This window comes from Cupressus sempervirens, chromosome 9 (genome assembly GCF_028749045.1).
Source record: "Cupressus sempervirens isolate cs-2001-9-10 chromosome 9, ASM2874904v1, whole genome shotgun sequence".
Classification (NCBI taxonomy): domain Eukaryota; kingdom Viridiplantae; phylum Streptophyta; class Pinopsida; order Cupressales; family Cupressaceae; genus Cupressus; species Cupressus sempervirens.
Genome location: NC_143126.1, coordinates 756,687,124 through 756,702,753, shown reverse-complemented (window position 1 = coordinate 756,702,753; position 15,630 = coordinate 756,687,124). Strand labels below are relative to the sequence as shown.

At 34.7% G+C, this 15,630-nt stretch overlaps 1 pseudogene; it reads left to right on the top strand.

The window, feature by feature from the left end:
• The first annotated feature begins 597 nt into the window (after positions 1–597).
• Positions 598–15,266, top strand: LOC149540882 (aldehyde dehydrogenase 1-like; annotated as a pseudogene).
• The last annotated feature ends 364 nt before the right edge of the window (positions 15,267–15,630 follow it).

Below are 15,630 nucleotides of genomic sequence, written 5' to 3'. Positions count from 1 at the left end.
TTTTAAGCTAGTGAAAAAGAGGTGGGGCTGGAAATAGCCCCAAGGAAAAAGTTATGCCACATGGCAAGTTGTGCTCATTCTTTCGTACAAAAAAAAAAAGTTTTTACTGCTTAAAATATTTTAAATCTTCAAAATATTCTCAACTTCTAAAAATTTAGTAGCTGAAATTTTTAAGTCGCACATGAGACTGCTCATCTCTAAACATTCCTAAAAACTCTCAGCTACCACCCACTCTATTTTGTAGGAAGCCCCCCTCCATGGGACCCAGCCTAATCATGCCAAAACCATCGAATCTAAAATATGGATTCCTCTTTTCAATTTGTCAATTGGATCATAATCTCATTCATAATTGGATCATAATCTCATTCACAATTTTATAGATTAGGTGTTCTAATCTTGAAATGTCAATATCCTTTCACCTTTCCTAATATAATATTTTTTTAATGTCTACATGAACATGTTTCTCTTCATTAAAACAAGACTTAAACATTGTGGCTTCCATCTTTCTATATATAGATGTGCGTCTGCCTTAGTTTTGCAAGTAGTTAAGCAAATTTGGGCAGAGTCGAAGGAGAAAAAAAGAAAGAAATTGTGGTCATGGCATCAACTAAAACTAATGTTGCAGAAGCAAGGACTTGGAAGTTAGTAATGGAAGATGGAGGACCTATAAAACCTCCAATTATAGTGAAATACACAAAGCTTTTCATTAATGGAGAATTTGTCGATTTAGTTTCAGGTAATCAACTATCTTAAGTGAAGAGTTTTTGCATTAACATTTTAGATCATATTTTATGATCTATCAGTTATGAATACCTTAATATTCATTAATGTCACTCAACTCTAAACATCACATACTATGAAAAATAATAAGCTCGGACAAAGTAAGGTTGCTTTGACTATTTTACACTTTAGCCTAAGAGCCCATCATTAGTGTGTGATGTTTACAACCAGAGATTAATGTTTTGTAATGAGCTTATGCACAAGAAAAACATTCAAAACATTTGATCCAAGAATAGAGGAAGTGATAACAAGTGCTTCCAAAGCTACCAAAGAAGATGTTGATTTGGCTGTTAAGGCAGCCAGGGTGGCCTTTGATCATGGTCCATGGCCTCACTTGCCTGGCGTTGTAAGTTCACTCACTCATCACTAGGAAAGTTGGTTTTAACTTCATTTTTCTTAATAAAAAATCATAATCCAATCAATGTTCTTGAGATTTCAGGAGAGGGGCCACATACTGAACAATTTTGCAGATCTAATTCAACAACATTCCAAACAACTTGCAATGTTGGAATCATGGGATGGAGGAAAACCTCTAGATCTTGTAAGAGTTCTATATATGTCAAAATTAATTGGTGTTCTCTAATACTGTGTAGGTATAGATACTCATTTTGGTTGTAGTTATGTTGGTTTGTACTTTGCAGTTTGGTTGCAGTTGAGCCTAGTAGTTGTATCAGATGGTCACCCTTAAACATCAAACACTAAGGAGAAAATTAAGCTTGGAAAAAATAAGTCAACTTTAACTATTTAACACTTTTAGTGTTTGAATGAAGCTTAGTGTGTGATGCTTAAGTAGTCCCGTATCTGACATTGACAACCAAACTTGTAACAATGTCTATAACCTTATATTTGACATTATTTACACACTTATTCAATTTTTTTGTAGGGTATGCTGATAAAATCCATGGGCTAAGTTTGAAGATGAATGGGCCATACCAAGGATATACTTTGCAGGAGCCCATTGGGGTTTGTGGTCAGATCATACCATGGAATTTTCCACTATTAATGTTTTTTTTCTAAGATTGGTCCTACTCTGGCATGTGGATGCACAGTGATTGTGAAACCTTCAAAATTGACTCTCTTAACTACACTCTACTGTGCTCATTTGTCTCTAGAGGTATATCCTCAAATTTTCTTAAGAATTTATGTAGGAACGCAGTTATCCTCTAGATAAAATCCACCTTTAACCAAAATTCAAAAGATCAAAAACACAAGGGATACTTTTGAATATTCAACATTTGTTCTTCATGATCTACATGTTTTGTAATCAAAACACGAGCAATTATTTTTGAAAAATTATCAAGTATTTTCAAAGATCTGAAAAATTTGGTGCATTCTCTCTGGAAGATAGTGAATGCCCTTAAATAGTAGTACAACTTCCCATTTTCAATTTATGCTACGAAGTTGTTGGAATATTTAATGCAGTGTTGACATTTGCCCCTAGAGCCAAACACTCACCTACCCCTTGACGTCCAGAATAGATAGACAAATTAATATGGGTAGGTGAGGTTTTCAAATTCTAAAAAGAGGGGGAAAATGGAATGTGACAAAAGGAATGTTTATTCATTCATTCAATTAGTCAGATTATTTAGAGTTTCAGTTCAACAGAGCAGAGAAAAGGAAGAAGAAGAAAGTGGTTAGTAGATCCACTTGTTGTAGAGATAGAAGGAAGTATATTTAGTGTCTCTAGTTGCACGTGACTCCTCTGTTCATTTTATGAGTTTTTTGTTGTTTTTTTTTGTCCTATTGAAGTAGTGATTGCTCCAAGCACCTTTGTATGTAGCCATTAGAGTTGGAGGTTTAAAGGTTTTTTGAAGTATTAAAGTTGTTTGAAGTTTTACCAATTTAGGGTTATTTTAGGGTTTTCTGGTTGAAGCCAAATGCTCCTAGATTTTGTAATAGTTTAAATCTTATTTGAATAGAAAAGTAAGAAGGCATACTCAAATCTATTGTTCTTCCTCTTCTATTCATTGTATTTGAGAAACTTGGTTGAAAGGTTAAAGCTTGGCTCTCTAGTTTTAATGGTGAAAGCATTCATGTTGAAATATTATTTAAGTTATATTTATTTAGTTTGAAATAGAGCACTCAACATCCTCTTTCTCAATTGGAGCTGAGCTCACTTGGAATCCATTGGTGCCAAGCATTTTTCTTGTGTATCAAGTTCTTCTTGTGCCGAGCCAACTCAGCACCTATTGCCTGTCACTCGGCACCATCAAGTGCCGAGCAACCTGCCACTCGGTACCATCAAGTACCAAGCAATCTATCACTTGGCACCTTCAAGTACCAAGTAAAATTGGCACTCGACACCTTCATGTACCGAGCAACTTTTGAGTGCTGAGTAAGATTTTAGGTTTAGGGTTGTGAGTTTGAGTATTGATTTTAATTTATATTTCTAACATGGTATCAGAGCTTTGAGTCCCTACATCCACAGTGAGTTAGGGAATTTTTTTTCTTGGGATATTTGACATGGTAGGAGATGCAGGAAAGATATGGTAGTAGCTACCATCCTTTAATGGATAGAATTATGATACATGGGCAAAGAAGATGAAGATCATAATGGTTGCAAATGATTTGTGGAAGTTTGTGGTCAATGGATTCAATGATGTGACTAATCCAACTCAGTATATTGCCCTTAAAAATGCATAGAAGACTGATTTGAAAGAGTTAAGGAGGAAGGATGCTAAGGCATTAAGTTTGATTGAAGCAGTAATGAAAGAGACTACATTCCCTAAGATTGCAGCAGAAAATTATGCAAAAGAAGCACGGGATATCCTTAAGACAAACTTCAAGGGGACTGATTGATGGAGACACAAGCTACATAGAATGGACACAATAGAAAAAAGGGGAAATTATATTAAGTAAGAAAATAAGCTAAAACATTTAGTACAGAGAAAATTAACTTCAAAACATGCCCTAAGGGCTTACAATAGAATAAATGTGGAGATAATTTCTCCTTTCAGTACCTCCTCTCAACCTCCACTCCGAACTGCCTTTACAATGCTTGAAATCTCCTTAAATAGACCTTAGAGGGTTAAGGACTAGGAGTACATTCTAGAAAGTGCTAGTAGGCATCCACCAATCAAATAGAAGGTTCTAAAAGTTGCGTTAGAAGTCAATGCAAATCTAGAAGAATCCAAAAATGGTAACCGAACTTTCGAGAGGCATAACTTTTGAACCGTAGCTCCAATTGACGAACTGTTTACATTTTCAAAAAGCTCTCAAAGTTCTCTATAGCCCAATGGAAAAGCTTCATTTGTCCCCCATTTTTTGGCCCTTTTTGAGGTTATTTAATACCCCTATCCTGACTTTGAAGCATTCTTAGGAGGTCTCCACAACCCGAAAAATTGCAATAACTTTCAAACCGTGGGGCCTTTTGACCTGATTCTTTTTTTGGAATTCTCTAAATTAAAATTACATTCATCTAGCCAATTTACACCTCCTAGTTCACCAAAATGATGGCTCAATTACATACTCCTATTTTTTCAAGATTTACACGAACACTGGTAGTGGAACTGTGAGAGTTGGATCCTTTATTTGACCCAAATGGGTATCCAAAAATGAAAACACATGAAATAGAAACTAAGTCTAAGTATTTTTTTTTTTGGTGACATAGGATTGCCCTTATACCTCTGGATGCTCCTGTATCAGACACCCAGGGTAGATTGAAAAGTGACCCTATCACTTTATGAATGGTAGAGGAAATCCCAAATGAGAAACCTCAGCTGCTAAAATCCAAGTTGAGTCCTCGATCGGTCAATCTTTCCACTTGACCAAATACTCTTCATACTACCTATTTTTGGTACTTCTACCCACATAATGATCTTGAATGTCTTCTATCTCCTCCTTCTTAGAAGCAGGAATTGGACATGGCTCTAACACTAGCTCCTCATCTACACCATCATCATGATACTCTATTAAATCTACAATGTTGAAAATGGGAGAAATGTGAATACCATCTGGCAACTCCACCTCATATGCATTTCCTGAGTCATGTTTCTTCAAAATTTTGCAAGGGCCAAATTTCTTCATTTTCAACTTGTTGTAAGTATCGGCTGGAAATCTTTCTTTTTCGTAAGTGCACCATGACTAGATCCCCTACTTGGAATTCCTTATTTCTTCTCCTTTGATCAGCCCTAGCTTTATACTCTTAATTCATCTTATTAATGTGTGCCCAAACCTCCTCATGTAGATGCTTGATATGTTTAGCAAATTCTTCCGCTTCAACACTTGTCCTCTCCCCTTGCTCTATCTTCCTCAATTCTGGTGCAGTCCTTGGGCTATTCCCATATACAATTTGGAATGGTGATTTTCCAGTACTATTTATAGAGTTATTGTAAGAAAACTCTACCTGTGGTAGAGTAAAATCCCATCCCTTGGGCTTATCCCCAACTAAACATCTCAGCAAATTTCCTAGACTTCTGTTTACCACTTCTGTTTGGCCATCAGTCTGCGGGTGATGCATGGAACTGAATTTTAGGTCTATTCTCAACTTCTTCCACAATGTCCTCCAAAAATACCCCACAAATTTAGTATCTCTGTTAGAAACTATACTTCTTGGAAGTCCATGTAGTCTTACCACCTCTTTGAAAAACAAGTCTGCAATATGGATAGCATCATGAGTTTTGTGGCATGGAATGAAATGTGCCATTTTGGAGAACCTATCAACCACCACGAATACTGAGTCATTACCCCTTTGTGTCCTTGGCAATCCAAGAACAAAATCCATACTTATGTCCTCCCATGGCCTTGATGGAATAGGCAATGGCTGATATAGGCCAGTATTATGACTAAACCCCTTGGCAACTTGACAAACCTGGCAACTCTGTACAAACTTCTTCACATCCTATGAAATTTGAGGCCAAAAATAATGTTCTCTAAGAATGGAAATGGTCTTATCTTGACCAAAATGTCCTGCCATCCCTCCACTATATTTCTCCTTAATCAGATTTTCCCTTATGGAACTCCTTGGAATGCACAATTGACTATCTTTGAACAACATCCCATCTAACCACTTGGTTCTATCTATAGCAACAGGTTCTTTACAAGCTTTCCATGCTTTAGCAAAATCAGGATCCTCGGGGTACAAATTCTTGAGTTCATCAAACCTAACTACTTCAACCTACATTATTGTAAGCAACAACTGTCTCCTACTTAGTGCATTTGCAACCCTATTAGATTTTCCACTTCTATGCTTCAACACAAATGTATAACTCTACAAGAACTCTACCCACTTCATATGCCTCTAATTCAATTTACCTTGGCTATTTAGGTACTGTAATGCCTGATGATCAGTATACAAAACAAATTCCTTTGGCAATAAATAATGCCTCCATTTCTTTAAGACCTGAACTATTGCATAGAACTTTTGATCATAAATAGAATACTTCTTCTTTGCATCATTCAATTTTTCACTAAATTATGCAATAGGCTTACCTTCTTGGCTTAATACAGCCCCAATAGTGCTGCCACTAGCATCACAATCCACCTGGAACACTTTTCTAAAATTTGGAAGTGCCAACACAGGCTATTCTGTCACCTTCTTCTTCAGCAATTCAAAACTTCTCGTAGTTGCTGCAGTCCATTTGAACTCTTTTCTATCCCCTCTTATTGTATTAGTTAGGGGTGCACATATGCCACTAAAATTCTTAATAAACTTCTTGTAAAAACTAACTAGACCATGAAATGATCTTACCTCAGTATCAGACCTTGGAGTAGGCCATTCCAAGATGGCTTTTACCTTCTCCGGATCCATTTTGAGACCTTCGAGTGATATAACAAACCCCAAATAGACTAACTCCCTTTTTGTAAAGATACACTTCTTCATATTAATTAACAATTTCTCTTCCATTAGCCTTTCAAGGACACTATGAATATGCAGTAAATGTTCTTCCAAAGTCTTGCTGAAAATTAAAATATCATCCAAATAGACAATAACAAATTTTCCCAAGAACTCCTTAAGTATCTCATTCATGAGCCGCATGAAGGTGCTTGGGGCATTCGTCAATCCAAAGGGCATGACTAACCACTCATAAAGACCCTCCTTGGTCTTCAAGGCTATTTTCCACTCATCTCCTTCTCGAATTCATATCTGATGATAGCCACTCTTGAGATCTATCTTTGTGAAGTACTAAGCTCCACTCAAGCAGTCCATAAGATCATCCATCCTTGGCAAAGGAAATCGGTACTTGATGGTTATCCTATTTATAGCTCAAGAATCTATACACATCCTCCACTCTCCATCCTTCTTTGGTGTGAGTATTGCAGGTACTGCACATGGACTTAGGCTATCTCAAATCAAGCTCTTCCTCAACAGCTCTTGAACCTATCTATTTAGCTCGTTTGTTTTAGCAGGAGTCATCCTATGAGTAGCCTTGTTAGGAAAACTAGCTCCTAGAATCAAATCTATCTAATGACTAATTTTCCTTACTAGTGGCAATCCATCTAGAACATTATCAAAGATAATATCTCCAAACTCCCCTAATAAATCTAAAAATTCAAGTGGTACTTCACTACTACCTTCTTTATCTTTCCTAAGAATCAAAGCATAGCACATATGTTGATGTTTCATGCCATCTAAAAACTTCCCTCCATCAACAAGATGAATCCTAGCACTCCTACATACCTTTTCACCTTCCTTTTTCATGGGCTTCAATTTGTGGCAAAATCCATCCTTTGTCAGAGAGTATGTGTTTGCATGCCCATCATGTACTGCATGTCTATCAAACTGCCATGGTCTACCTAAGAATAGATGGCAAACATCCATCGGAATAACATCACAGAGAACTTCATCATGGTAACTCCCAATTTTGAATTTCACTAAACATTGTTCACTTACCAAGACCTTATGATCATCTTTTACCCAAGCAATCCGATAGGGCTGGGGATGTTTCTCCCTCCTTAGGTTCAGCTTAGAGACCATCTCTTCTGATACCAAGTTATCAGTGCTACCACCATCAATGATCATGTAACAATATTTATCCTCACACTTGCATCTGGTATAGAACAAACTCCTTCGTTGTCCTGGTTCAATCTCACCACTTAGTAGGACTCTTTCATTTACCAATGGATGAGTTGATGGGTACACTTCAAACCCATGAGCATAGGATCAATAGATCTACTTCTCCATCTTCCCAAGAGCAAGAATTCAAGGCTTAGACAAATCCAAGAGGAAGGGGAAGAGGAAGAAATGGTTCAAGAAGAAACTCTAGAGGTAGAGGCTGAGGTAATGGAGGACAAAGAAATGCTATAGCAGAAAGCTCAGGAAGAGCAGATGGAGCAAGTAGCTCTCAAAATACCTCAAGAGGAGGTAAGAAAAATTACAACTCAAATAAGAGTAATGTAGAATTATACTAATATCATAAATATGGGCATTATGCAAATGAATTCTGGAAGAAGAAAAATGATCAGTCAAGACAAGAAAATGTGGCTGATGTGAATATGGGAAGTGGAAATAATGCCACTGCCTTCATCATGTGTAATGTTGGTGAAGAAGGAAGCCCTGAGGTTTGGTACCTTGACAGTGGATGTAGCAACCACATGAGTGGTAATGAAACCTTGTTTTTATTCATTGACAAGAGTTTTAAATTAGAAATCAAGATGGGTAACAATGGAACCCTACAAGTTGTGGGCAAAGGATCTATTATGGTCTGCACCAAGAAAGGTGAGAAGGAGGAAATAAAAAATGTGTATTTTGCCCCTGGTATGAAGCACAATTTGATGAGCATTGGTCAGCTCATTCAAAATGGATACAAAGTTTTGATGGAGAATGACATGTGTGTCATTCATGAAAAAGATGAGAGCAAGAACTTACTTGTAGCAGTTCAAATGACAAAGAATAGAATGTTTCTCTTAAAGATTGAGACATATTTCTCATCTCAAGTTAGTACTACACCTCCCACACAATCAGCTCTAAAGAGTGTGATTGAAGAACCCTCATGGCTATGGCACCTCAGGTATGGTCATCTTGGCTATGTTGGTTTAAATTTGTTATCAAATAAAAGAATGGTAGATGGTTTGCCACGTATAGGAAATTCATGTGACAAGTGTGAGGCTTGTATATTGGGTAAGCAACATAGACTCCCCTTTAATTCTGGAAATTCTAGGAGGGCTAGATATCCATTAGAATTAGTGCATACCGACTTAGTTGGTCCTATGCAAGTTACTTCCATTGGGGGGAGTGCTTATTTTATGACATTTATAGATGATTTCAGTCGTAGGACATGGGTGTATTTCTTAAAGAATAAATCTGAAGTATTTGATAAATTTATAGAATTTAAAGCTCAGGTTGAAAGAGAATGTGGACACTATATCAAAGTCCTAAGATCAGATAGAGGAGGGGAGTATACTTCTAATTCTTTTGTAAATTTTTGCAAGAAACATGGCATAAAGAAAGAGCTCACAGCTAGCTATACACCACAGCAGAATGGAGTGGCTGAAAGAAAGAACAGGACCATTGTTGAAATGGCAAGGAGCATGATGAAAGAGAAAGGTCTCCCAACTAAATTTTGGGGAGAGGCTATGGTAACAATAGTTTACCTAATTAATAGGTGTCCTACAAAGGCAGTACGTGACAAAATTCCAATGGAAGCATGGTCACGGGGAAGATGGATAGTTGAACACCTAAGGGTGTTTGGATGTGTTGCATATGCACATGTACCTAAAGAGAAAAGGAAAAAATTGGATGAAAAATGTGTGAAGTGCATCTTCACATGGTATAGCTTAGAATCAAAGGCATACAGATTGTATGACCCATTGAACAACAAGATGACTCTTTCAAGATGTGTGGAATTTCTTGAAAATCAGTCTTGGTATGGTTCAATTAATGAGTCACCAAGAACTTCTAGTAAAGTGCTAATTATGAGTGAAGAATACACTGATGAACAATAACAAGAAGGAGTAAGTAGAAGAAAGGGCAAGCAGATTCAGACATTGCTAATCTCCTCTAAGCATGACCGAGTGTCAGTGCTGAGTACCAGTGAAGACCGAGCTAGTCGGCAATGTAGCAGTGATGAAGACTCTAATCCCACACTCTCCTCCTTATTACCAAGAAAGACTAAGAGTCTTATGGAGTTATACCAAGATGAAAGGTATGAAAATTATGATGAGAGTGTTAATTTTGCATTATTTTTTCATAGTGATCCAATATATTTTGAGGAAGCTATTAAGGAGAAGAAATGATGTAATGCCATAGATGAGGAAATAGATACTATAGAAAGAAATGAGACATGGGAGCTAACTGAATTGCCTCCAAAGAAGAATGTGATTGGTGTGAAATGGGTCTACAAGACCAAATGTAATGCTAAAGGCAAGATTGAATGGCATAAGGCAAGGCTGGTAATCAAGGGCTACAAACAATAGTATGGAAGAGACTATGATGAGACATATGCCCCTGTTGCAAGAATGGAAATTGTGTGTGCTATCATAGCAATTGTAGCTTAGCACAAATGGAAGGTATTTCAAATGGATGTGAAGTTTTCCTTCCTAAATGGTGTATTGAAAGAAGAAGTATATGTGGAGCAACCACCTGGTTATGAAGTTGCAGGTGAAGAGAATAAAGTATATAGATTGAAGAGAGGTCTTTATGGGCTCAAGAAAGCTCCAAGGGCATGGTATAGTAGGATTGACTCATATTTGATGAGAAATGGCTTTAGCAAAAGCAATGGCGAGCCTACTCTTTACATCAAGGAAACAGATGGTAATGTATTGGTTATTGTCTTGTATGTAGATGACTTAATTTTTACTGGAAATGACAAGGCTCTAATTGGTGAGTTTAAAGAGGCCATGAAAAGTGTCTCTTGAAATACTTTCTAGCCATAGAAGTAAAATAAATATATGATGGCATTTTCATCTCTCAAGAAAAATATGCAGGGCAGATCTTGGAGAGATTTAAAATACAGAATAGTAAGGCAGCCCCCACACCAATAGCAATAGGTCTAAAGTTGAGAAAGGAAGACTCTAGCAAGAGAGTGGACCCAACACTATACAAGAGTATGGTTGGAAGTCTAATGTATTTGACTGCAACTCAGCCAGACCTAATGCATGTAGTAAGTCTAATTTCCATATTTATGGAAGCACCAAAGGATTCCCATTGGCAAGTGAGAAAAAGGATCCTAAGGTATGGGAAAGGTAGCAAGGGATTTTGGATTTTGTATATTGTAAATGATGATTTCAAGTTGGTTGGTTACACGGATAGTGATTGGATTGGAAGTATAGATGATAGGAAGAGCACTTCTAGATATATTTTTCATATGGGATCGAGTGCAATTTCATGGGCATCCAAGAAGCAACCTATTGTTGCTCAATCTATAGCAGAGGCTGAATACATAGCAACAAATGTAGCAGCATGTCAAGCTATTTGGTTAAGGAGGATCTTGACAAATTTGAATGAAAGGCAAGAGGATGGAACCATAATTTATTGTGACAACATCTCATCAATTTCATTATCTAAGAATCCAGTCTTCCATGGGAGAAGCAAGCATATTGAGATCAGATATCACTTCATCAGAGAGTTGGTGGAGACCGGGGATATCAAAACAAATTTTTGCAAGTCTGAGCAGCAGCTAGAAGACATTTTCACAAAGCCATTAGGCATTGGATCTTTTGTACACCTAAGAGAGTGTCTCGGTGTAGTTGATTTGGATTAGTTGTGATCCTTGTTTGTTTGGCTCAGGACAAAGGGGGAGTGTTGGAATATTTAATGCAGCGTTGATGTTTGCCCCTAGAGCCAAATGCTCACCTACCCCCCTGACATCTAGAATAGACAAAAAAATTAATACGAGTAGGTGAGGTTTTCAAATTTTGAAAAGAGGAGGAAAATGGAATGTGACAAAAGGAATTTTTATTCATTCATTCATTTAGTTAGATTATTTAGAGTTTCAGTTTAGCAGAGCAGAGAAAAGGAAGAAGAAGAAAGTGGTCATCAAATCCACTTGTTGCAGAGACAAAAGGAAGTATGTTCAGTGTCTCCAGTTGCATGCAACTCCTCTGTTCATTCTGTGAGTTTTTTGTTGTTTTTTTTTGTCCTGTTGAAGTAGTGATTGCTCCAGGAACCTTTGTCTGTAGCCATTAGAGCTATAGGTTTAAAGGTTTTTTGAAGTATTAAATTTGTTTGAAGTTTTACCAATTTAGGGTTATTTTAGGGTTTTCTGGTTGAAGCCAAATGCTCCCAGATTTTGTAATAGTTTAAATATTATTTGAATAGAAAAGCAAGTAGGCATACTTGAATCTATTATTCTTCCTCTTCTATTCATTGTATTTGAGAAACTTGGTTGAAAGGTTAAAGCTTGGCTCTCTAGTTTTAATGGTGAAAGCATTCACATTGAAATATTCTTTAAGTTATATTTATTCAATTTGAAATAGAACACTCGGCATCCTCTTTCTCAGTTGGAGCCGAGCTCACTCAGCATCCATTGGTGCCGAGCATTTTTCTTGTGTATCGATCTCTTCTTGTGCCAAGCCAACTCAGCACCTATTGCCTATCACTTGGCACCATCAAGTGTCGAGCAACCTGCCATTCAGCACCTTCAAGTGTCGAGCAATCTGTCACTCGGCACCTTCAAGTGCTGAGTAAAACTGGCACTCGACACCTTCATGTGCCAAGAAAATTTTGAGTGTCGAGTAAGATTTTAGGTTTAGGGTTGTGAGTTTGAGTATTGATTTTAATTTATATTTCTCACAGAAATTGCATTGACTATGTTAATCTTTCTTGATTTGTTTCTGAATCTGAGGCGTTGTATCAATATAAACTTAAATTCTAACAAGCTAACAAAATAGATCATCTCAATCTCTATTTTCCATATGGAATCAATAATTTTAGTTTGTGGATCCTTATATCTAATATCACTTCTTTTAAATATTGCTGAGAACAACACTCATTTATGTTGGAATCTAGTTCAGAAGATTTATACTTGGCTATGTGCTCCATAAAATGAATTTAGAATAGTTTTTTCATATGATTCTAATCAATTTAGTTTGAACGATTTATGCATCAGTTATATGTTTCATAGGATGGATTCAGAATTGATTTTTAGTAATATTGAGTTGATTAATATAGGTTGGAATACCTCCTGGTGTCCTTAATGTACTCCCTGGTTTCGGTGGAACTACTGGTGCTGCCATAAGCAGTCATATGGATATTGACAAGGTAAGTATAAAAAATATTATCTTTTTAAAATATGATATATATATATGTCTAAGTTGGTCATTTATCTTGTTACTTATTTATTAATAATAATAGTAAATGCAGTTTACAAGGGAACCTATCTAATTCTTCAGTCTTTTAAAAAAAAAAGTCTTGTCAATAAATGATTGGAAGATTGGAAAAAGAAGTAATATTTGACTGTATTTAGGAAAGAATATATAATTAAAATAATTTAATAATATTTTTTTATTTTTTAAATTTAACTTATGTTGTTATATTTTATAAGTTTAAAATCAATATTGCTTGTATACTACTTAGGTTGCATTTACTAGGTCAACTCAAATAGGGAGGTGGATAATGGAAGCTACAGCTAAAAGTAATTTGAAGGATGTGGCATTAGAAGTTGGTGGAAAATCACCTTTAATTATCATGGATGATTATAATATTGAGGAAGCTATAGAAATTGCTACTATGACTACATTCACAAGCATGGTGTGTTCCCAAAGTTTAATGTTTGCATTACTAAATGGTAGAAAATAATATTTATCAATATCAATTTCTTAGCAAAGAAACCAATGCTTTGGATTATGTTCCAAGGACAAATGTGTGCAGCAGGGACATGGGTGTTTGTTCAAGAAAATATTTATGATAAATTTGTGAATAAGATAGCAGGCAGAGTAAAAAAGATTGTGGTAGGTGATCCATTTAAACAAGGAGTACAACATGGCCCTCAAGTAGTCCATCATTTAGTTCTTTTTTCTCTTTGAAACATGCATAATTATTTAAAATCTACATTCAAAACAAGCACTTTTGTCTTTTGTTAACAAATTTGGTAAAAATTGTAATTAAAATAATCATTAATACATAGTTTGCAAACTCTCCAAGTACTCCCTAAGTTGCGGAGTACTCTCTCTTTGTTTTGTTGGGCCAATACATTTTCCACATTTTTTCTATAAAATCATTCATTTTGTCTTTAAAGACATCAATTTTTAATTAAATACATTTTGTTATTGAATTTTTTTATTTTTATTTTTTAAAATTTTAAGAGATTTTAATTTTTTGTTCTTTCTAAGTTGCTGAGTTTTTCGCTAGTTTTTGTTGAGCTTTCTCTGAATTTTTTCCTAGTTGAAAATTTTAGGCTTCTTGAGAACTAAGTCTAAAAACTATATAACACATATCAAAAACTTACAACCATTATGTATGATTTATTTTAAGTATGTATTATTTTATTTCTCTTCTAATGATATAGTGGACAATGGATATATATATATATATATATATATATATATATATATATATATATATATATATATATATATATATATATATATATATATATATATATATATATATATATATATATATATATATATATATATATATATATATATATATATAATAATGAAAATATATTTCTTATATAAAATAGCATTATCCTTGAATTTGCATATGGACAAATTAAGTAATTTTTATGATCACATAATTCCATATAAAAAGTAAATGAATATATTATAGATATATAATTCGTATAATATTAATTAGTATTATACCTATTAAAAGTGATAAAGTAATAATAGTGTAATGACTATTTATTATTATAATTATGCACTTACTATGTGTGAAATGTTTATTGCAGATTAATAAAAGTTAGTTTGATAAAATATTGAAATATTTTCAATATGGTAAGCTAGATGGAGCTAAATTACTAATAGGTGGCCATTCCTTGGGTGAGAAAGGATTTTACATTGAACCTACAATATTTATTGACATTGAGGTAATTCTAATATTTAATGCAACATTAGTTATTTGAGTGTGTAGTGAGTTAATTGGGTTAATTGTTCAACTCTTTTATTATTATTTAATGTCGGATGATATGAGGATTACTAGAGAAGAAATATTTGGGCGGATCTTATCTATTTTGAAATTCAAGTAAGAATATTTACAAATATTTTATATTCATATTTTCTCAATATCAATAAGTAAAGATCTATCTATCTATCTATTATTGTTGTTGTTGATTTTATAATAGTACAAATACTTGATATTAACTTTAACATTGACACTTCATTTTTGTAGAACTATAGAAGAAGTAATAGAGAGAGGAAACAAGACAATCTATGGTCTTGCAGCTGGAATTTTAACTCAAAATATTAATTTAGCTAATAGAGTTACAAGATCTCTTCATGTTGGAATTATGTGGATTAATACTTTTCTTGTAGTTGATGATGATTCCTCATTTGGAGGATACAAGATGAGCGGACTTGGAAGAGAGTTTGGGCCTCAAGGCCTTCAAAGTTATCTCCAAGTCAAATCTATTATTACTCCTCTTCATGACTCTCCATGGATCTAAGAACCACCTTCTATCTAGCTTCATATTATGGTATTTTCATGACTCTTTGCATGTCTATCAACTCACAAAATAAAAACAAACCATGTATTAACATGCTTCTTAACAAAGATATATATATCAATGTTTAGATCAATAGATATTTTATCAAATTTAATTGTAGTATTCATTTTTATCAATGTAATATTTATTGTATATTATTATTATTTTGATTTTTTTTTAAATCAATTTTTAAAAAAAATATTTTCTATTCATAGATAACTAATATGAACATGTTTGCTTCCTTGCTTATAAGATTATGTTCCACTATTTCTTAAAAGGAGCCTTAAAAAAAGGATTCACTACCTGATGGCTTCCATCAACCCAT